The sequence below is a fragment of the Manis javanica genome, chromosome 13, assembly GCF_040802235.1.
Source record: "Manis javanica isolate MJ-LG chromosome 13, MJ_LKY, whole genome shotgun sequence".
In the NCBI taxonomy this organism is placed as follows: Eukaryota; Metazoa; Chordata; class Mammalia; order Pholidota; family Manidae; genus Manis; species Manis javanica.
The window spans coordinates 21,282,773-21,307,528 of record NC_133168.1 but is presented as its reverse complement, the minus strand read 5'-3'; the positions used below and the strand labels follow the sequence as shown (position 1 = coordinate 21,307,528).

Here is a 24,756-nt window from a genome sequence, read left to right as displayed (position 1 = left end):
ATATGTGTGTGTATATATATATATATATACACACACAATCCTAACTAGATTAATTAGATTTTTGAAAGTATCTTAATCCAGATTTAAATTTATCACTGTACTAGATATTAACACTTTTTGATGTGTAATGTTTTTGTATATTCCCTTATGAGGAATAAAAGTGTTTGGAATACAGCTCCTAGCACTGAACCACTTATATTTTTCAATTATATTTTATTTTCACTGATCCCAATTAAGACCATTTTATTGAAAGAAACTTTAAAGCCCTCCTTGTCCATTCTACAGGCAAGAAAACCAAGCTCTTAAAGAAATCTCCTTTCTTATCTCAGTGCTGTTTTAACCAAACATGTGGGGATTCTCTCACCCTTAATAGGATGAGAAATAAATGTGTGATTATGTAGAAAGTCAGATGGCTGATTTAATAAAGAAAAGAAGGAAACGGTATGTGAAGTCAAGATAAGCTGAGTTTGAATCCTGATTCCCTGTCATGCTCTCTGTGTGACTTCGAGTGTGTAGCTTCACCTCTCTGAACTTCAGAAAACCTCATTTAGTAAGTGACATCTACTTCACAAGTTAGTTGTGAGCATCAAAATAAACAATACAAATGGAGCTGCCCGGAACATGATGGAGAGCCAATAAAATTCAACTATTTGAGGAGCAAATTTTCAAAGTCAAGAAAGCAATTTATTAAATTTATGGTCAAAAGCACATGAAAAAAATCTTTGAAAGCTATCAGAGAGGAAATCAGGTTAGCAGAAAGTTCCTTTCTAATAAGATTTATTATACATATCCCCTTAGAAAATGTTTACTCAGTGTGCAAGTAACTTTGATTTGAGCATTTGGAGAACAGAGTCGAAGAGGAGAGGGAATACCTGATAATTCAGGAGGAAAACTGTTCTGGAAAAACACATGTATGTTAATTTTATTATGATTTATTAGTTGTGCCCTCAGTTGCTTCCCAAATGCAGTCAATGTGGCAATGTTATTATATTTTTATTTCCCACTTTGGAAATGTTCATAACATTTTTAATTTCACAAATGTTAGAAAGCTTTGGGCTCTGGTTTTGCAAAATGTTGATACACTTTACAAGACCAAACACTCATAGAGAATTGCAGAAAATGCCAGAGAAACAAAGCTAAGCACCTAGTGCCAGGATATAAAAAGTACAGAGAACCAAGTCCATGTGTGTGAGAAACTGCACACTGGAGCCCCCTGTGCATGAGAGAGGGGAAGGAGGTGGGGGGGTGGGCAGAAAGGGCTGGGGGGAGAGGCTGCTTTCTCTCATTTCAGTAATAAAAGTGAAGTTACAGATTTTTTCTTCTTTCTCATTGCTTGTGGAATTTATGAAATATTTATTGCAAAGCTGAGCCAGAATTTTTCAAAGTGAAAGCTTAAGAAGTGAAATTAATAGAGTTTTTGAAATTGATTGAAGGTTTAAGTCATTTTCTTTAAATACACAAATAAGCTACTGTCCCATTCATCCATTCACCATATAGTTCTTGAGCACCAGAAATACAGCAGAGATAAAACCCAACCCTTTCATTTATGAAGATTCCATTATAGTGGAGAGAGACAGACAATAAATAAGCAAATACAATGTTAGGTGTTGAGTGCTATGCAGGAAAATCAAGCCAAGTGAAGGTGATTGAGGCAGGCGGAGTACAGTGTTGTAAAGGGTGGTCAGGAAAGCACTTCCTCATAAACTACCAAATGGATAACTTCAATTTTATTCTGACAATCTGCACCTCAAAAACTTCTAGGATGAACTGTTTCAGGGTGTATGAGAAAGTGTACTTACTTTGTTGGTTTTAGCTGTGATTATAATTTCTACTTAGGAGATACTTGTGTCCTTCAATTCAACATTAGCCAATAAGCCTACAATGTGCAAAAGACACTACCTATATTTTAGCCAAAAGTGGAATCCCATGGAACAATCCAAAGCAGGAAGGAGCAGAGGGGGAGATATTTCTGTGAAAAAAAGTGGAGACTGGGGGATGTAAAATAATACAGTTACCGAAGTTAGAAATAAATGACAGAGTATCTGATCTTAGAAAACATAACATATTTTCTTGGAGAACAGAAATCTAAGACAGCAAAGGGAATTCTTTTCCTTACTGTCCCACTTTTATCCCAAAGATCTGAAGGAGCCAAATGAAAATTTCCTGGCATCCTGGGGCAGTAAAATAATCTTGGTCTTCTCAGGAAACCACATTAGTATGGAGAGGGAACAGAGGCCCTTTGAGCACTCCGAAGTGCTGTGTAAGCTGCATTTTTCCCCAGGAACCCAGGCTTTGTTTATTTGCAAAGAGTTGTGCTACTAATACAAAGAGGCCTGAATGACCCAGGTGACATGCTTACATCTGAACACTTATCAAAAAAGAAGTTCTCAATTAAATGTTTGTTCAAGAGCTCAAAGAGATGCATCAAAGATTACTATGGCTTTTTCAGAGATATTGGTGAGAAAGAAGATGTCATTTCTTTGGGGAAAGTAGACTCAAGATAAAACCTTCTCAGAAACCCAGAGCTTCATGGAGCCCTGGGTGATCTGCTCCAGTGCTTCCTTTCACCTTCACCACCTTCAAGCACTTAGAGTGACTGACTTTCCCATTAAAAAGTTAGTTTGACTTTTAAGTGACTGACTTGTGAGTATGTGCTTGTGTGTTTGTGACTGTGTATGTGGCAGAGAGAGGGGGATGGGGAAAGAGGCAGAAGAGGTTCTTTGGCCAATAATAGAACTTTGTGGGAGAGGGAAGAGTTCCTTTTACTTTAAAGCTGCTCCCTAGGAAGACTCTATAACGAATATTATAACATCAAGTCCTCAGCTGCAGGAAGTATGTGTATTACTTACCTCCTCAGAAACAGATATAAATACATATAGAGTCATTGGTGTTACTTAGAATCTGATCTCTATTACTTAGGGCCTGGGTTAGACCCACCCACATTCCTTCTTAGCCATAATGTCTGAATTGAAGGTTTAACTAATGTTTTCTGATGAATTTAGTGCCATAAAGGAGATAAAGTGATAGCTTACAGAGCAGGACCCTGATCATAAGAAATGAATTTGTGTTCCTTTCTCCAGTCCTGCAGCTCAAAATCATCTGTGAAGATACAAGGCACCACATCAACCTCCTAGAGGTATGGGCTGCGGGAAGGGGGCAGATACAGTCCCAGGTCACCTCCCTTGTTTGTGATCAAACTGCTTTCTCTTGCCATCACCTCTTTCTTTGGTCCCCCTGCTCATGACTTACCTGTCACATCTTACCAATGGTGGGTCTTCTTTTCTTCAGCCTGCCCAGTGGTAGAGAGCTCAAGACACTGCATATTCCAAGAAGGAGGGCCAGGGGAATGTCTGCCAAATACCCTAGGTGTTCCACTACCATTGTGGTTTTAAACATTTTTCCCTGCGTCAGACCTGGGTCTCAACCTTGGTTTAGAAAACCTAGTCACTATAGTATTTTGTTGCTAATGTTAGTTTCCCCACTAACTTAAGTTGCAGCTCAAACACTCCTGACTCTGTTCCTTGTCCTGACTTCACCACACAGGCAGCAGGTACCTAGAGGGGCTCCAGTGCCACCACCTCATCCTTCCTGAGTTTCGCATCCTCACTTTCCAGAGCTGGATGTGTAATTTCCTCTCTGGCCCCTCAGAAGTGCTACTTGCATCACTTCTTTTAATATTGCATTTCCTTTATCTGCTCATTTCTGTAGCTGAAATCCCTTCCAGTACTAAGATTTAGGTTTGTAAATAATCCACTGTTGAGATCTCCAACTTTCTGAGAAAGAAAAAGAACAATTACAGCAGGACATAAGAAGCAGGCTTTCCTAATGAATATGTGTGGTATCCTCCTATTCCCAACATATTCCCAAATGATTCTGAGGAGTCTTGGAGGAATCTCTGCTCTATCCTTGGCCTATTCCTTTCATTCTCCCTATGTTTCCTAAGGAATTTAATTTACCCTCTGTTTGGTTTTGTTGCATTTTTAATTTTTTTAATTTTGGTGAAAAAAACCCCACACAACATTAAATTTACCATCTTAACCATTTCTAAGTGTACAATCCAGTCATGTGAAATATATTCACCTTGTGTTGCAACATAGCTCCAGGACATTTTCATCTTGCAATACTGAATCTCTATATCCATTAAACACTAATTCCCCCAGCCCTTTGCTCCACCTTCCAACTTTCTGTTTCTATGATTTTTTACTACTTTAGATACTTCAGATGAGGGGAATCACACAGTATTTGTCCTTTTGTGAATAGTTTATTTTGCTTAGCATAATGTACTTGAGTTTCATCCACCTTATACCATGTGACAGGATTTTCTTCTTTTTTAAGGTTTCATAATATTCTGTTATATGTATATATCACATTTTCTTTATACACTCATCTGCCAATAAACATTTGAGTTGCTCCAGTGCCTTGGCTATTATAAGTAGTGCTGCAGTGAACATAAGATGAAAATATCTGTTTGAGATCCTACTTCGAGTTCTTTTAGATACTCACAAAAGTAAGATTGCTATATCATAAAGTAATACTATTTTTAACTTTTTGAAGAACCGTCATACTGTTTTCCATAATGGCTACACCAGTTAGCATTCCCACCAACAGTGCCCAAGTATTCCAACTTCACATCCTCTCCAACACTTATTATTTTCTGTACTTGATAATGGCCATTCTGATGGGCACAAAGTGTGTCTCATTGTGGTTTTGACTTGCATTTCCCTAATGATAAGTGATATTGAGCATGTTTGAATGTGATTGTTGGTTTTTTGTGTATCTTCTTTGGGGAAATGTCTATTCAAGTCATTTGCCCATATTTAATTTGGGTTACTCGTGCTTACTTGCTGAGTTGTAGAAACCACTTATACATTCTTGATGTTAACTCCTTATCAAATATATGATTTGCCAGTATTTTCTCCCAATCCATAGATTGCCTTTTCACTCTGTTGATTGTTTCTTTTGACATGCAGAAGTGTTTATGTCTGGTGTGGTCCCATTTGTCTATTTTTAATTTTGTCGCCTATACTTTTGGTATCATATGCAAGAAATCATTGCCAAATCCAATGTTATAAAGATTTTCCCTTATGTTTTCCTGTAGGAGTTTAATGGTTTCAGGACTTACATTTATGCCTTTAATCCATTTTGCATTAATATTCATATATAGTGTAAATCAAGTGTCCAATTTCATTCTTTTGCATGTGGATATCCAGCTTTCCCAGAACATTTGTTGAAGAAACTACCCTTTTGTCATTGTGTATCCTTGGCACCCTTGTCAAAAATAATTTGGCCATATATATTAGCATTTATTTCTGGACTTTCTATTCTGTTCCATTGGTCTATACTCTTTATGCCAGTACCATACCGTCTTAATTACTATTGCTTTGCAGTATGTTTTGAAATCAGAGAGTGTGAGGCCTCCAACTTTGTTCTGTATCAAAACTGCTTTGGTTATTCAGGGTGTTTGGGGAATTCATGTAAATTTTTGGATAATTTTACAATTTATGCAAAAACTGCCATTGGGATTTTAATAGGGATTATATTCAATCCATAGATTATTTTGGACAGTGATAATATTACATCTTCCAATCCACAAACACGGGATGTCTTTCCATTTATATCTTCTTTAATGTCTTTTTTGCCTATCAGTGTGTATAGTTTTCATTGTGAAAGTCTTTCACCTGTTTGGTTAAGTCTATTTCTAAGTATTTTATTCTTTTTGATACTATAGTACATAGAATTTTTTTCTTAGTTTCCTTTTCAGATTAGTCATTATTAGTATATAGAAACAACTTATTTTTGAATGTTGATTTTGTATCCTACAACTTTGCTGAATTTATTAGCTCTAACAGCTTTGGGGTATAATCTTTAGGGTTTTCTAGATGTAAGATAATGTCATCTGTGAACAGAGAAAATGTACTTCTTTTCCAATTTATATTCCTTGTATTTCTTTTTCCTGTCTAACAGATCTAGCAAGAACTTTTAGTATCGTGTTGAATAGTAGTGGTGAAAGTGGGCATCCTTGCCTTGTTCCTGATCTTAAAGGAAAAACTCAGTTTTTCTCTGTTAAGTATGACTGTTGTGGGCTTTTGATTTATGACTTTTATTAGATTGAAGTAGATTCCTTCGAATCCTAGTTGCTAACTGCTTTTACCATGGAAAGGTATTGAATTTTTCAAATGCTTTTTCTACATTCATTGAAATGATCATGTGGTTTTTGTCCTTCATTGGTTAATGTGATGAATTATACTGACTGATTTTCATATTGAATCATCCTTGCATCCTAACTATAAATCCTACTTAGTCATGGTATGATCCTTCAAATGTGCTGTTGAATTTGGTTTGCTAGTATTTTGTTTAGGATTTTTACATTAGTATTCATCAAGGATATTGGTTTGTAATTGTTTTTCTTTTCCTTGTTTTGTCTTCATCTGGTTTTGGTATCAAGATAATGCTGGCCTTATAGAATGAGTTTGGGACTGTTCCTTCTTCTTTGATTCTTTAGAAGAGCTTAAAAAGGATTGGTGTTAATTTTCTTTAATGTTTGGTAAAATTCCCCAGTGAAGCCATTGGGTCCTGGAATGTTACTTGATGGGAAGTTACTTTTTTTCCATTTTAATCTTCTCATAGTTATAGGTCTGTTCAGATTTTTATTTCTTCATGATTTAGTCTTGGTAGGTTGTATATTTATAGGAATTTATCCTCTTATCCTGGGCTTTTACTAATTGTTTTTAGTAGTCTCTTATAATCCCTTTTTTTCTGTGTTATCAGTCTTAATGTGTCCCCTTTTACTCCTAATTTTAGCTATTTGAGTATTCTTTTTTTTTGTCAGACTTGCTAAGAATTTATCAATTTGACTGATCTTTCTGAAAAACCAACTCTTGATTTCATTGATGTTTTGCCTTTTGTTTTTCTATTCTCCATTCCACTTATCTCTGCTCTACTCTTAATTATTTCCTTCCTTCTGCTGACTTAACCTGCATGTTTTTAGTCAGATTTATTCATATAATGAAATTTAAAAATATCTGTACTTCTAGCCAAGCCCTTTCTTTGGAATTCTGGATGATCATATCAACCAGCTACTGATGACTTCATAAGGATTCCCAATGCCAAAATGTCTAAAAGTGAACTCAGCCTCTTCCACTTTAAAACTTGTTCCTTTCCTATAATAAAAGTGGTAAACACTTTTATAGTACTTTCTGTGTCAGGAATGATTCTAAGTCCTTTACACCTATTTACTCATTTGATCCTCACAACAATCTTAAGAGGTAAATAATATTAATATCATTCCCATTTTACAGATGAAGGAACTGAGGCACAGAGAGATTGGATCACCTCCCAAGGTCGCACAGTTCGCAGTGTCAGAGCTGAGATCTGAACTCAGGTCACATGGCTGCAGAGGCAATGCTGTGCTTTTAACCACTGTGCTGTCTCATCCTCACACTAGTTACCCAGTGATCCAGCCAGTACGTCCAGGGACCGGCTTTATCACCTCTATAGCTAAGCAGTCCTGCCTCCTTCAAATCCATTCCCTCCTCTCAGGTACAGTATTCCATTTTTGTAAATCTGCTCAGAATCCTTCAGTAACTTCTGAACACAGAGAGAACAATGTCACAGTTTCTTCATGTGATCTGAGCTTACCCCTCGTCTCCAGCCTCACCCTCCCCATTCCCCACCTGGAACCCTCTGCTCTAGCAACACTCAACTACTCCTCATTCTCTGGGAATGCAGTCTTGTGCCTGTCCTACAGGTTCTTTCATGTCACCCTCTTGCCTGAAATGCCCATCCCACTTCCAACTACCCACCTCCTAATTCCTGTTCTTTCAGTGTTATCTTTCCAGCAATACCTCCCTAATACCTCTACCGCCATTCTGTCTCCCTCATTGGCTTGTAGCTCAATCCTCCTTTCTGCCTCCATAACAACTGGTGCATGTTTCCATCATTGACATCTATCTTACTATTAATTCTACTCATTTCTCTGCTTCTCTCACCAGAACCATTTGCTCCTTGAGGGCTGTGATGGCACTCAATCAATCTGAGATTCTCTAGCACCTAATTTGGTGACTGGAAAAAAGAACAAATTTAATGAATTTTTCATGTGTGGATATACATGAAGAGAAACTGAAAATAAAGGGCCATGTGGTGTTTATGAACAGACTAATAATGCATATCTGTAAGAAAAAGAATGGACAAACCTTGCAAGAATTATTTAGCAAGAATTTACTAAACGCCTGCTTTGCACCCAGCCCTGGTCACTTGCAGTGAATGACAATATGGCAAACAACTGAAACGTATGATTTGAAAATAAGATCATTCCATATGAGAGCCAATAAATGAAATCATAAGAGGGTTTTCTGAGCCTAAGTTCCCCTCCCTATGTGAGCCATCCCCTTACTCAGTGTCATAGGTTCTCTCAAGCCTCTAGAGTTGCAGGTAATACAAGGAAAGAAGAGCCAGTGCACCCTTTTCTCCCGCTCGAGGCAGTTGAGAAGCCCCGAGTTCTGCCCACTCTTGTGCTTTCCTACCAGCGTTTCTCCTTGGCAGGTGCACCCTGGCCTGGGGCTTCCCTCAGACTGAAGTAGGGGATGCTCAGATGCAAAGGTGGCTTTGGGATGAAAATAAGCAAAGGAAGCCAAAGCTAAATTAGAATTTTTACCATGCTAATGACATATCCTAGATTAGAGTACAGCAGTGTAGCTCACCAGAGTGCTACTTTAGGTATGACCAAGAGCATAATTCTTAATACTTAGAACTTCTTAGAGTTATTTGCATGTAACAGTTAAATCATTCACTTAAACATTTCTTAAGAATCCACATATACCAGGCCCTGTGCCAAATTCTGGAGATATAAAGATCAATAAGACCCAGGTTTTGCACTCAAAAACCTATGATTTAATGAATAAGACAGACATAAAAAGACATAGTTGCAATAAATCATGATGAGGGGGTAGGTTATAGGGTCTTATGAGAACACAGGAGTAGAGAAGCTGATGTGAAGTAGGGGAGTGGCAAGAAGCAGTGACTATCCACCACACCCACACCCCACACCCTATAAGACTTATTCTCTTTAAGAAAAGATTGGGAATAACTAGATTGAGGATTGGCAATTTTTCTTCCCACATATTGGTAAGTCATAGAACAGGTGTATGGGTGAAGCTGGGTGTCAAGGATGGGGCATGAATGATCCCGGTGTTATAAAGTTCCAGAAGAGCACTGTGAATTTTTGCCGTTTGTGAATAGCATGGAATATTTCAGGGGTTTAATTTATTTTGTCAGCAGCACCAAAAGGGCTTTCTACTAGATAAGAAGGAACATCAGAAGCCAGATATGTGGAGAGTACCTCCCCCTGCTTAGTAAAGGGTAATAAAATAAGAAGATGCAGCTTCACTAGATCTTTTATCCCAGAGGACAGAGAAGGTGAGGCCTCCTTTCTGTTCTTCTAAGAACAACAGGCGCACCTTACAAGAGAGCCAGTGCTAGATGCCCAACCCAGAGAGACTAAGAGAGTGGGAAGATTGATGTATGAGGCAGAGAGCCTGTGGACGGGGCTTCAAAGACTAGATCTGAAGTGAAAACAGAGATAGGCATGGCCAGAACACATTCTTAGGTCAGTAACTGTAAGGACTGTGTATATTACACATCTGCCACATGCCAGAAAATGATGGTCCAAAGGGAGCCGTTAGTCAATCCCAATCTCATCCCCAAAATATATAGTATAGGGGAAAATAGTGGGATTGCTCTCCCAACACAACTTCAAGGCAAATTCTGTAGTTATCATCCTCCTTCCAATGAGATGGTGGTCAGAAAATCCCTCCCGTTTGGAGGGTATCCGTGTGTCCATTGCCATGGGCAGTCTTGGTTTACACCACCCAGTCTCCAAGAAAAATTATTAATAGCACCCTCTTTAATTCTCAAAAGAGTTTTGATTTGGAAAATGAATCATCACTGTGTATGAAGATTTTGGAGCCCCAGTTGTGCCAAGAACGGGGCTCAACACATTTCTTACACTATTAAATCCTCACTATGATCATTTTTATTTTTACAGATCAGGACGAAGCAGAGAGTTTAAGAAACTTTCCCCCAATCCTGCTATCATCAAATAAAAATAATGGAAATTGGCCTATCTGAAGCCAAAAATACAAAGTCTGCCTACGTAAGGCTACGGTTTACCTATGTTTCTACAGCAGAACACTGCTCCCCTGGCAAGAATGTGAAAAGCTGCATCCAGGATGAAACTAAGTAAAGAAGGTATGAGAACTAAGTCATTCAAAATGCGTGTATTTGCTCTGTTCCAAGTAACCATGTTCTAACTTTATTTAGTTGGGTCTCAAAGGATGACTCGTTTGACAGTAAAAGGAAGCTAGAAATATGAGGGATAGTATTTCATGTAAAGGAAAGAGATGAGAAACAACACAGCCTAATGAAGAACTTCTGGAGGTTCAGTAAAATGCAAATGGTAGGTTCGGGTTTGCAGACTGAGCGGAGAGCAATCACTGAGCACCAACCGCTTCGTGAGGGCTAGAGCTCAAGCTGCCCCCGTGGGGGCTGAAAGGACAGGTGTGGTCTGAGAACTATTTAGTGGATGCAGTGGACAGATTCTAGCGTCCAGATGATCAGTGGCGCCGTGACGCAGAGGGAGAGGGCCAGCCGCTGCTCGGTCCTGCCTGTGCTTCCCAAACCGCCCCAGGCGGTGAGTCTACTGAATCGGAATTTCTAGGTGAGATGCCTTGTGATCTTATTATCAAGTGTTTCCTGTGATACTTACCACCTGGAAAGTTGGGGGAATGCTGGGTAGTGGATAGTGAGAAGAGCATTTATGAAGAGCATGAGAAGAATAGAAGGAAGAGCATTCGTAAAAAAAGTTAATAAATTCATTTTGGAAATAATTAATTTGATGCCAGTGTAAATGTTTAACAGATATCTGAAATTAAGGAGAGGGTCATGCTAAAAATTCTTAAAACGTAATTTAGGAATCATCCATGGGTCAGCAATCATAGGTGAAATCACCTCCATGGGACCAGATATTGTGATGAAAGTGAGGCATGAAGAACAAAACCCCAAACAATGGCAACATCTAAAGAGCATATGTGCAAAGGGGCACCAATTAGAGAGAAAATTTGGAGGTCAGCAAAAAAAAAATTACCAAGAAGGGGTGATGCCAGAAGCCAAAGAAATAAGTTTGACAATGAAAAGGGAGTGGTCAGCATGTCAAATACCACAAAGATAAGGAACTTGAATTTTCCCTGAAATGGGCCCTTCAGAAATCGCTTGTAACTTAACCAAGACAGCTAGATTTCAGTGAAATGTAAAGTAAATGGTAGTAAGAAAGCGACAACAAACAGCATTAGCCATACTTTCCAAAACCTGGGTAAAGAAGGAAGGATGGGAGAATTAGATGATACTTAGATGATTTGGGGTTGAGGAGAGCTTTTCTTTTTTCGAGTCCCTGAGCAAGGCTACTGGGAGTTATCAGGGAAGCAAGAGATAGAGACTCAGGAAGAAGAAAAAGAGTAGAAGACTATGGCTTGAGCCCCCAGGCCCAGGAGACATGACTTTATACTAACGGGTACATAAGCATTTCTTTATACCAAAGGAAAGCAATCAAGAATGAGAAGTTTAACATGAAAGAAAGAGCAGATAATTAATGGGTGAATGGCTATGAGGTGGTTAACAGGATAAAACCAAGCTGCAGATAGAGTTTTAAAAGGAAGAATGCATTGTTCTCTAAAAGAGGAGGAAAGAGGAAAGAATAGATGAAATCAGGAACTTTTTGATGGGCAAATAAGAATTCAAGGAACACATGCCAGGTAAAGTGGAAAGTCAGATAATCCATTGACAGAGATGGGTAGATATTGGACCAAGAGCCTAAGACAACAGCTCCAGTGAGAAACTATAGGAGATTATGGCACACTGACACCTTGAATCAATTGGCTCAAAATCCTTGCTGTGTCCACCACACTTCCCACCATATCCAAGCCCTACCTCCCACACTAAACCAGAACTAAAGATCCCAACTTTGTACTTACCCTTTTGAGATTCTAGTGAGACTCTGTTGAGATTTTGCTGTCCTAACATGGTAAGCAATAAATCAGCTTCCCCTTATCCACAGATTGTTCTGGCAATAGTTTCGGGAGCCATCATTCAACAATTATTTCCAAAGAAAAAATTAACAGAAGATAATCAGACCTTTTCTTGATGACTAGGCACCAACCATATGCTAAGACTAGACTTCTAAAAATAGATATTCAGAACTGCAAATGCTGAATAGTTTAAAGATTTCCTGATCAACTATATACATTTCATGAATGAGGATATTAAAACTCAACAAATACAAATGATATGGTACAAAGAGACCAATAAATAGAAACTTAAGCGGAGGCCCCAGAGAGCTTCCCTTACGAGGGTCTCCATCACCAAGGAAGCTGCTCTTCCTCCTCCTCACCCCCAGCTCCCTGCCCCCTACTCACTGTACCGCAGTGCCCGTTCACAAGCCCACTGGCTGCTCCGCTTTCCTCACTAGCCGTGTTCCCCTTTCTGAAAAGACAGGCATGGTAGAAGTGGGGAGAATCTTCTACCAGCAGGCACAGTTCTTAAGGCTGAGAGTAAACTTTGAAATATGTCAGAATTCTAACCTCCAGCCTAAGAAGCATGTCCGAACCGAGCTCTCCGCTTACAAGGCCTCCTCTCGCCCCATATTTCTCCATTCTACGTTGTTCTAGCTCGCTTGCTTACTTTCTTCAAAATATCTCACGTCTTATTGTACCAATCAGTTTACTGCTTTTGTTCATATCACTTAATTGATGATGGCAATATGAACATACTCTTTATTTCATTTCTTTCACTCTTTAGGAAAATTCAGTTGATATTTTTGTTGTTATTCACAAGGACACATTTTTTTTCATTTGCTGTATTTCTTGGCTTTCCTATTTATTTGCTATTATGCAGTATATTTATGGTTACCTAAATTTTGGTTAATTTCTAGATAAATTAGTTTTCCAAATCTCTGTCTTACAGCACTAAACACATAGTTGGTATTCAGCAAGTGTTTCTTAGATCAAAATAGGAATTTTTTTTTGCTGGACCAACATGTAAGTCCATTAACCCTTAACCTATGTAACCCACGAACCAGACTGGTGGATGCTGTAACTGTAACTACTAATAACAGCTTAAGTAAAAGAAATTTACTCTGTGCAAGGCAGTGTCCTAAGATTTTAATTTGGGTTAGCAAATTTAATCCTTAAATGAGCCCTAAAAGGCAAATACTGTTATCAACTACATTTTCAGAAAAGGAAACTGAGGCACAGGAAGGTGGAATAATTTGTCCAAAATCAAGTATCTAAGAACAACAGAACTAGGATTTGAACCCAGGTCATCTGGCTTCAGTCTCTTAACCACTGCACTATGCTAATGACCACTATAAATTTTGTGATTAGGAAATGTGAAGAAAAATTCCATAGCAACCAAATTAAATTTGGAAATAGTAATTCTAATTTTCTTCTTTTGTAATAGATTTGTGCATACAACTTTTCAAAAATGAATGGCCATTTTCATTTAGCAACTTTTAAAGAAGTATTATTTGATTCTAAAAAATGGGAGTTTAATAATTTCTAAATTCAATGAACTGTATTTGTGCAAACCTATCTTGCTTGCCTAAATGAACCAAAGTTCTTTCCTTACTTGTGATTAGCTTGATTTTAGGGATGATAGATACACAAGGAGAGAGAGAGAATTTGACTTATTCCTAAATGAGCAAGCTTCAAAGAAAATAAAATTGCAAACATTACAACTAGTGGCAGAAACATTTAAAGATTAATACTTTACTTTCTTAAGAAAGGAAGTGCTCAACCCAGAAAGTTTCTGGCTCCATTTCTCCTCAAACATTCGGGTGAGTTTTCTCTACCCCAATTCTATTTCCCCTGGGAAATAGAGAAATCTGGGCAAGTGACTGTGAAATTCCATTTCATTTTTCTTGAAATAAAGTGTGTCTTCTTTGCTCTTGAAGGTACTGCCTGTGTGCTTGTAATTTTTAACAATCCTTTCTTTACAGAGACTCTGAGTGGCATGGAAAATGGTTGCCAAGAATTCAAAACCATCACAAGTCGTAAGGGATTATATTTGAGTGAGAAGCTGCTAAAATTGTTTCAAATCACCCAATTTCACGTAGTTGAAATGTGAACAGGGGAACAGAGGTGAAATGTAAGCTTTTAAAGGAATGTTAACTGCTATCATCAGGGAAAGATATCAAAAAAATAAAGAGCCTACTGTCAGTAAAAATGTGGATATCTTCACTAGGATTTGTGGGGGGAAAACCAGATGGGAAAAACGATGGGACAGAAAACAAAAGGGCAGACGATGTGAAATCCCTGTTTAATAAACACAGCTGGAATGCAGCTGAAGCTAAAGAGACACGGAAGCTACCTTTTTACTCACAAAGAAAATCTGCTAATGGTGGAAGTGAAATTGAATATTTGGTGAATGAATGGACATTTTCATGCCAAGAAAAAGGCATGATTATTTATTTCCAACAGCTTGTAGGACTTAACATTAAAGAGAAATTGCAGAAATCGATGACTGCCAGGAGAGGACGTCTGCTGTCTTGCATGGAAAGCACATTGACTGTAAAAAAGAAGAAATGTGAAAATCTTTGCAGCCATAAATGTACTCAAAAAGGCAGCTATTGAGAATATCCTGATGCACTTGGGCATTAATACATTCATGATATTCTTTACTAAAGAAGATAAGCATTTTTTAATGCTATGGGTAAGATTCTTTTATGACCAAATGATTTTATCTATGAAACAAAGCAGGTAACCAAAAGTAGTGCCTTACTGAAATATAACTATTAAAATATAATTTCATAGATACAGAAGTTGTAACATTTATAGACAACAGATCTTCACTCAGGGTGTTCAGTTATTTAAATGTTGACTGGAATGCAAGACACTGGAATTCATTCCAACTGTAGCTTTTATTCTGAGACACTAATTTTTTTTTCACCTACCTTGATAATTTAATATGGTAGGCTTTGTTAGCAACATGAATTCAAAGACTTTCATCAATAATTATGAGATATTTTAATTTTTTCAGCAAGAATACACTCCTTGAAATTACCAGGCTTCCCTCTCATAGGCCAATACTAATGCTTAACAATGCAAATTTCTCATTATTCAAGATGATAGTTGGATTTTGCATCAACCTCAAAACCAGCTTAGTGTTTTAGGAACCTCAACTAAAAATTTCTTTACTCAGATAGTATAAGTTATGAACTACTTGAATAAATAAATTATTATACTAGACCTTTAAATACCACTTTATTATAAAAAGGTTCACTCTACAGAGTCAACCAGATTCTGTCTTTACAAACTGAGAGCAGAAAATAAAGGACTTGTACATTCTTTCTTAGATAATAATCTCTTATTTATTTTATATAACAAACATTTATGCTTCCAGCAGAATTTAAAGAGGAATAAGGCACAGGATCTCGGGGGACTTATAATTAGTAATGGACACAGTATTGAGCAAAGTATGTGGAAGGGGGTGAGGGTACAGACCAAAGGCTAAAAGAGTTTAGTGTTGAATATCCAGTAACCAGCCCCCAAATATGAAGTTGGTATTTTGCTGTGACAGTTGTTGGTTTTGTTTTGGTGTGAGTCATTGTAAATTCCTGTCCTTTGCTCAGTATTAGAAGCCATTCTTAGGAAAGCAAAACAAACAAACAACAAGCCACTAAAATTAAGCTGGCCACATAAGCTTGCAGAAGGGGTCCTCATAATAGTATAGGTGGAACTAAATGGCCAAGTGTGAGAATCTGGAGATTCAGAAGTCAGTTGTCTGTTTAACTTTGAACTAACCATTTAGCCTTTTGGGACCCCAATTTCTCCATCTTTGAGATGATGTTAATAACATCTGCTAATAGGGACCCTGAGAAGACAAAAATGACAATAGTTGCTGATTTAATGAACTCTGCGTCCTAAGTTTAAGTGGTCTAAAATGCTCCACATGCATCATCTGATGTTGTGTCCTATGCGAATGACATCCCATGAAGCTGTCGATTGAGCATTCTCGACGAAATGCCTTTCCCAGGGCAATAACTGGGATTCAGATCCAGCAGCCTGGCTTGGGGATTTCTGGTCTTAACCACTAGACAACACTGCCTCTCTGAGGCTGAAGAGCAGATGATTCAAACAGAAATGTTGAAAGCACTGGAAATACTGTAAGTGTTGAAATTAAAGCCCACTTACTTCCTAGGGCTGCACAGTAGAGAAAACCCATCCTGTGCAAAGGTTTCTTTCAAGACTTCCCACATTTTCTCAAAGCTCAGTCCAGTTTAATTCAAGGCTTAGTTCCCAAAATCAGCAGTGTGTTTGGAGAAACCTCCTCACTAATAAAAGCACTGACAAGTCTCAACTGAATGGTACAGTGCAGAATGCTGATTCCAGGATATTCTAACCCAGGTGGATGGAGGAAGGAGATTCCATGTCTATAGGACAGTGAAAGGAGGAACTGCCTCTGACTGGGTCATTCACTGAGCTGTAAGCGTACTGACTTTTTAACACACTCTTCTATTATTTGATGTAATGTAATAAGTAAAAAGAGTCCAGTCACTGTTGCTTCATTTTAATATCTCAAAGTTTCCTTCATAGGGCACTCCGGGGAAGTAATGGATATTCATTCACCCATCCGCCAGTCACTCAAATAACACTTGCTATAATTACTAAGTATCAAACACATTCCAGGTTCTAGGGCTTCAAGATAATTGGGAAATGTCCCTGCCTTCAGATAACTATAATCTGATGACAGTTTGGCGGGGGAGTGTGTGCAGGCTTAAGTCAAAAGGTAATTAACACTTTGAGACAAGAACCAAAAGAAAAGAAGGAATCATGTGAGATGAAAACACAGAGGACCAAAAAACTGCTCGAGGCTTCCAAGGAAGAACAGCCTGGGTCTTAAAAGGTGTGCACGGCACATTTAGACTTGCCCTTCTTTACGGGGGAAACGCTCGCTCCTCTCACTCCCTACACTGAATTAAGGAAAGCAGATGACCTTATCTAGAGCTGCTTTTAAAGGACAGGTGAAATCTATTTATTATCTAAGATGCTAAATGAACAGCTCAGATTACTTATCATTGGTCAGTAAGACCATTAGTCCAATTCAGAGTCAATAAGAGATAATGATGGCAGAAGTGAACCAGGCATGGATGACCCTATTCCAAACCCTGGTCTGTACCACTTTAGAGGGTAATCTGCTGTAATACGAACTGATAAAATGAGAAGAAAATTAATTTCAACTGTAGTTTGCGCTGAATCCTTAGGAGGTATTGAAAATGACGTTTTGGAAAGAAGTTCTTCGTTTGAAATGAGGGAAGGGGGGCAGAGCCGCAGGGCGGCAGGGAAGGAGGCCGGGAACCGCGGGCGGCGGTGGTGAAGGGAGGTCCCCGTGTGAAGTCAGCACGGAAGCCATGGGCAGAGAGAAAGGCAAAGGGCCTTCATTTAGAAGTCAGGGCCTGGGGGCATGAGGCGGGAGGTGCTGCAGATGCCACAGAAGGCTCTCGGCAGAACAGGCGGGCCATGGGGGGGATGGCACAGGCAGCTGCGTGGGAGGGCAGGGCAGGTAAGAGACGAGATGTCTGTGTTTACCGCTGAATCGTTTCCTGTGGAACGCGTGCTGTTACCTTGTGCTCTGAGGGGAGGCAGAAAGAAGGGGGATGTTCATCAGGGGCCAAAGCTGTCAGAACTTAGGATCAGGAGCCGCATCGCGGTGCCCACCCTTGCATCCTGGTGCTGGGGACTTCCGTTGTGAGGCTTCCATAAGGAAGAAAGAGTTTGTGGGAAAGCTGCGTATCTGGGAGTGCTGATTAATATGGTCATGGTGAAAAATAACCTGGTAGTATCTATTAAAATAAGATTGCACATGCCCTTAAAGACAGCAGTCTCACTTTTGGGAAACTATTTGCCAGAAATAAAATTACCAGTATGAAAGAATTTGCATACAGAAACCTTAATAGCAGCATAGTTGGGAAGTGGCCGGGAAATAAGAACCGCCTGAATGTCTGTCACCAGGAGAATGGCTTATTAAATGATGTTTGGCTGTGCTGCCGAATACCAGGCTCTATCTGATATGTTGATACATCTAAAATGTAATGCATCATTTATGTGTATTAAGTTAGAAAGTAGAACATAATTTAAGTGAAAGAAGGCAGGTTTCAAAGCAATGTGTATGGAATAAGCCTGTATTTTTAACACAGGAAAAGAGGGAAGAGAAAGAGGATGAGGAGGAAGGGAAGAGGAAAAAGCCAAAGAATGAGACAGGACTCCAGCTCTGGAACCAGCCTGTTTGCGTTGCAATCTGGGTGCCACCACTCCCTGTGTGACTTAATGAATTATTTAGACTTCCTGGGACTAAGTTTACTCATCTGTGTATTGATGATAGCATCTACCTCACACATTTGCCATAAAAGACAAAAAAAATTCACATAGCATACTTAAAACAATCCTTTGCACTTGATAAACATTCTCGTTATTATTTATTATTGTTATTTTTTGGTCATAAGAACATACAGAAAAGTGCAAACGTTTATTCACCAAACTACAAACCTTGTTTTCACAGGTGAGTGGGACTAGAAAGTGGAGAGGAAAATTATTAACTTTGTGTATATACCATGCTGTGCTGTTTAACTTGTTTTAAGAAGTGTGTGTTAATGTAGTAAGTTGAAAATCAAATACGATAAAATATTTTAAAAGGTTAAAACAAAATGCGGAAAAAGTGTTGAGGTTGGAAAGCACTACAGCATATTAAGAAATGTTACTGAAATGGAATGGTTCTAGTAATTAAATATATTCCCAAGTAATAGAACAGAAAGATCTGAAATAGACTCCCAGTAGATATGAGACTTCATTGTAGGTTAAGGTTAGTACTTCTAACTATTACAGAAATGTGGGATTATTAAGAAACGGTACAGAAACAGTTGGTTAGCTCTTTGAATAAAATAATGTTGAATTTCTCTGAATAAAATAATGTTGAAATAAATACCAGGTATATCAAAGAGTTAATTATTTCTAAAAAAATGAATAAAACAAAGTGATATTTTCATATCTTGAGGTAAAGCGAGTCTTTTAAGCATAAAACCAAACAAACAAATCATAAGGAATAAAATAGAATTGACTGTATAAACATTTAAAATTTCTGTACATCTCCTATCTCCTTTATCCAATTAAAAAATGTATAGATGAAAATATGAGGTAATAATTCTTAAGAAATGTGTGAAAGGTGATCCAGTAGAAAAAGAATGGGCATGAGAAAGGACAAGACAGTTTACAAAAGAAATATCCGTGGACGTGTGGACAGCCAGTCAGTTTTCTCAGCGTGCATCTAGCTGAGAACATACCACTTTTAGTTAATCAGATCGATAATGACTTTTAAAGGTTAACATATAAAAGACTGCTTTAAGTTAATTCACTCCAAAACGCAAGTGACACCATCCAAGTGGCAGCCATACCATCTGTTGGTGGCAAATAGGAGCCCCACCTTTGCTCTGAGGCATCGCTTCATTCCTCTTCATAAGAGCTTGTAAATCCCAGGGACCTTCTGTACCTGTGCGGTTTGGTATGCGGGGAAATGGCTCTCCCACTCAGTGCTGTGCGGGAGGTAAGATGGTACAATCTATGAAGGGCATGAAGCAAGAGGCATGAAAACCATTTAAAAATATATGTGTATGTATATATATGTGTAGATCAAACACACTTTAATTTAATTACTTTATATGAAATTGTAATAAAAAATTATCTCAAATGGAGGAAAACATTAATCTGAAAGCATTTCCACTGAAGCATTGTATAGAATAGCAAAAAAATGAAAAGAATCTGCTCAAATGCCAAATGATTTCCCTCATTTGTGGAGTATAACGACGAAGCAAAACTGAAGGAACAAAATGGCAGCAGACTCACAGACTCCAAGAAGGAACAAGTGGTTACAAAAGGAGAGGGGTGGGAGAGGGCATGTGGGGAGGGAGGGAGAGGGGGACTGAGGGACAGTGACTGCACTGGGGTATGGGTGGGGACTTGATAATATGGGTAAATGTAGTAACCACATTGTTTTTTCATGTGAAATCTTCATAAGAGTGTGTATCAATCATACCTTAATAAAAATTTTTTTTAAAAAAGATAGCCACTCTCCCCTCTGCACCAGGCAGGATGGAAGGAGCAAGAGACTGAGCTGTGAGCAATAAAATCCTTTCTCCCAAAAAAAAAAAGAATCTGTCTGCTATCAATAGCAGATCTTTTAAATAAATAAATCCATGTGATGAATTCACTAAAATGGTGACATATAAAAACAGGAAAAACATGCGCTGCAACAAGCTAAGCAATGTGAAGGAGAAGAAAATTACAAAGCCCTATTTGGCAGTCCACTTTCTTATTTAAAAAATCTGGAATTATACTGAATGTGGTCATCTCTGGGAGGTGGTTTTAAAAATGTTTTCATTTTCTTGTTTCCTTTGTGAGAGTGCATGTATGTGTGTGTGCATGCTCTATGTGTTTCATATTTCTTACAGTAAATACATACTACTTAGTAATCAAGAGAGGAAAATTCCTGAAAAATGACCAGAGTTGGGGGCAGGGAAGAAAAAGGGTCTACAGATTTTCCAAGATTGTTCAGTCAGTGTATTAGGTGAAAGTAATGAAATCAAGTTGCGAAATGCTAGAAGCTCTGCCCTGGCTGGTCATCAGCCCCACCGCCGCCCTGGAGCCCCCATCAGCCCTCTTTCAGTTCTCCTCTGCACACGCTGGGCCGATGGTTCTCTCCAATCCAGTTTTATGGAAATCTCTAGCATCAGCTCCTTGTCCATCCACCTCTCTGGAACAAACCCTCCCTATTCTCCTGCCTGCCTTTAATTCCCATGTCAAAGCCTGTTTTCTCTAAATGCTTCTCCTGAGTTTGCCCAGCTATGTTGTACTATCCACTAGAACAATCTCTGATCTTGTGCAGATTAATTAAACTTTCTGTGAATCAGTTTTCCTTTAAAATGGGAGTAATAAGAGTACCTACCTGTATCACAGGATTGTTGATGATCAAATGAGTTAAAACATGTAAAATGCTGAAAATAATGTGTAATAAATAGGTGAGCACAATAAATGTGGGTTATTTGTATTAGTGATGTTCTTAGCTTACTACTTTTCCAGAGTTTTTCTATGGCAACCTGGTCCTGTAAAGAATTAATGGTACAAGATTATAAAAATAAATCCAAGTACGTGAGGGAAGGAAGCATCAGCTACACAAAATTAATAGGGTTCTTTCCTGCAAAATTAGTAGGAGCTGTACTGACTCTGAATAAGGGAGAGAGTGTGGGGAATTTTTCAAACTTCCATTAAAGAAAAATCCCCTGACCCCTCTTCTTAACATCTTAATGAATGGTTCTTTTTTTAAAGGCTAATATGTTTGTTTGTTCATTGCTTATCAAGAATTTGTCTTTCTCCCCCTCTTCACTTCTAGTCAGTAACTTTCAGACAGAGACCTTTTAAGCCAATTCATTGGTTCTTCTGAAAGCACTTTGATGTAAGAATTGTATAAATGTGAGGTGATGGCTCCTTTCTAAATGGTTTGCATTTCTGAGGCATGAAAATTTCTTGCCTGGCTTGTATGGGTGTGAAATAAATTTTTATTGAATGGAAGAATGAGCAGATGGATGCAAGAAAAATCATTCCACAGTCTAAAATAATGAATTAATTAATTGTTTTGGAGAGCTAAATAAAGCAGTGGTTCTAGAAAGGGAGGCTGTGTTCTAATATGAAATGTGTGGACTACACGTATAGTTTACACTAAACTACTGTGTGTTTTAGAAGTTTAGCTCAAGAAAGGCTCGTAAGTAACTCAGAAATACAGCAGCACATTGTGCCACAAGGACTGCCTGCAGAGCTTATACAGTCGCACACACAAGAGCAAAGAAGGCGGGGATCCTGACTGTCCTCTCTGTGTTCCTGACATGCTGTGATCAGTGAAACAAAACCTCCCACGGATTCCCAGTTTGAGAGGAACACATGCAAGTGGTCTGAGCTTGTCAGCTGGGAGGCTCACCTGGTCCTCGGTTCACAGTTCACTGTCTTGTGCCTTCACCCGTGGGTAGACTTTTTGGTCTGCTGACTCCTCATCACCCAAACAATTGCGTTTAAAGTCAGGATAGGAGTTCTATCCAGATTGCAGGATTCTTGGAACTGCCTGCCCTCTGTGGATGATGGATGTACATTAGCCAATCTAAACAATTAGTTAAGGAACAATCCAGTCCCTGGTGACAATTAGGATGTTTAAGACATCTTGCTGACAGCTGTGGTGACAGCAGATGGACGGTAAAACTATCCCTCACTGAAATCATGAAACTGGGGCTTTCTGACTTAAAGGCAGGTTGTTGGTGTTTGTGTGTCTTAACGGTTTTTTGTATGGGCTTTTAAAGGACTTTTTAAAGGACTTTAGAAATGACTGAAAGGATTGCTACATAGTGAAAAATGTAGAAATCACAACCTGTAATTCTAGCTGAATCATTTCTCAGATCCACCTCTTCAGAGGATTAAACTGACAAGAGAAAACAGAGAAAGCTGGCCCTTTATACTTTCCCTGAATAAGTCAGTTTTAACATTAAGACAAGTACATGTGAGGATCCCATCTTTTGAAATACAAAAGTGTTCTTCCCCTTACAGAGCTGTACATTTCTAACCTCTACTAAAAAAATTTTGAACAAAACGGTTTAGAGAAAATACTCTATTTAGGGAATCCAGAAATCCTAAGATGTTGACAGACTACTACTGTTTTGCTACTACTCTCAGAAAAGGAAATATTTTCATTATAAATGCTCTGAAGAAAGAATTAATTTTTTAAGTTTAAACATTTTTGTATGTTTACATGGGATCTTTTCTCAACTCCTCCACCAATTCAATAAGCCTGTGAATATGCTGCAAACTGATTCCTTCCCTCTAGAAAAGCACATATTTTTCCAGGAAGTATTTTAAGGAATGTGTCCAAATCCTAAATCACTTCTTCCCCATGAGAAAACGGGGAGGGAATCAGGACACGGATTTCTATTCCAACTCTTCCTTCTTAGATCTTTGAATTACAGGATATTAAAAATAAACCTAGAAGACACTGCAATGAATTTTTAGAACAGCTGGAAAAGAAACCATAAAACGAGTGATTACAATCAGCAAAGTGTGATAACAGCTGAATGCATTAGACCCGTCCTTAAAAAGCCAGATCCCACCTCCAGCCCCTCCAGGGCCTTTTCAGTAGAGAAGGGATGTCACGCAATACAATCCAAACACGTTCTCTGTCCATATGGGGTTAAGAAAACATAGTGCTGGGCATTGTCAGACCAAATGACAGACATCCACAGATGGAGAGCGGCAGGTTCTGACTTCCACAGTGCCCCTCATTCCACAAGGCAGATTCTGTTAGGGAAACACCCACCTGCACCAGGCTCTGGCCTGGCACTATAAAAAAAATCTCCATTGTGATCACTGCCCTCTAGAAGCTTTGATAATTTCTCTTTGCATGTTTTCCTTTGGGAAATGTAGTGAATGGAAGGCCCTAACAATATATAGCTTCTCTTGCCATCAGGACAGACTCAGTTAACAGAGTCTTGTTCTTTCTAATACCAAACCCTTTACAATTGTCCTGTTGAACGAATGTTTTTGTTGTTGTGTCAAGAATAGTATTTTAATTTCCAAGTTGTTATCTCAATGCATTTTAAAGTTATTTAATTTACAGTGGGTAAAAATGTTAAAGATGAAATTTTGTTCCATGAAAATAGTTGTAGGTTTTTAAACTATCTGCTTTAAACTGTATTTGTTAAACAGCCTAAGTGTGAAAATTTAGTTTTACATTATGAAAATTCTCTTTTATTTTCTCACTGACAAATTTTTTAAAAAGAATGGTTTTTCTTCACTAAGAAATTATGGCTATGATATGTGTAAACAGAAGTCAAAGAAAAAGTGGCTAGACTTGAATACCTCTGAAAAAGTCTATGCACAAGTATAGAAAGAGAATTTCAAAGCAGACACCACCTCTATATTCAAGAATAACCTTTTATATCTTCAGGTTTTCACCCATTATTTTGAGATCAGAGACAAATATCTTCTGTATTTAGCAACCTTCACATGGAAACTCATTTTCAATGCACAAAATCAAATACATGATCCTCTCAAAAAGAACTTTGTTAGGGTAAGGGGCATCAAAGTTTTTTCCAGCAGAACTCTTGGTTTCCCTTCTAAATCCAAAGGTTTTTGTGGAAAATAACATAAAACATCAGAATGTAAACATTAAATTAGATGTAATATTTTAGATCTGTTTAGTATGTAAACTTGACATTACTTGAGATACTAACAAATAGTTCCAAGGTGAGTTTTATATGTCTAGAAATGTAGCATGTTAAAATTGATACAAGTAGGTCTGGTACCAGTTTGTTCTTATGAGTTTAACATCCAAAGCAAAAACAATCCCATGTCTATAGTCAATCAATATTTTATCATGTAAGCTTATACTGAACTAGTTCTGCATAAAGAATAGTTTCTTTTTAAAAATCTTTTAAAGTTAAGAACAGACTTAAAAGAAAACTTTCTCTTAAAATGTAAAGGCAATTCCTTGACAAGATTGTGTGTATATACCCATAACAATTTTATTTATAATTATTAAGCCATTATTTACAAAAACAGAAAATAGCCTACACAATGATCAATAAGTAAATTTTTAAAAACAGTTATGATACATTGATTAAAAATT

General features: G+C 38.1%; 1 long non-coding RNA gene across 1 annotated transcript; it reads right to left on the bottom strand.

The window, feature by feature from the left end:
- Positions 1–14,430: 14,430 nt before the first annotated feature.
- LOC140845514 (uncharacterized) lies at positions 14,431–22,200 on the bottom strand. Its single transcript, XR_012124337.1, has 3 exons — positions 22,066–22,200; positions 19,522–19,630; positions 14,431–14,613 (listed from the first exon to the last, which is right to left on the bottom strand). It is a non-coding gene; the product is annotated as an uncharacterized lncRNA (long non-coding RNA).
- Between the last annotated feature and the right edge of the window lie 2,556 nt (positions 22,201–24,756).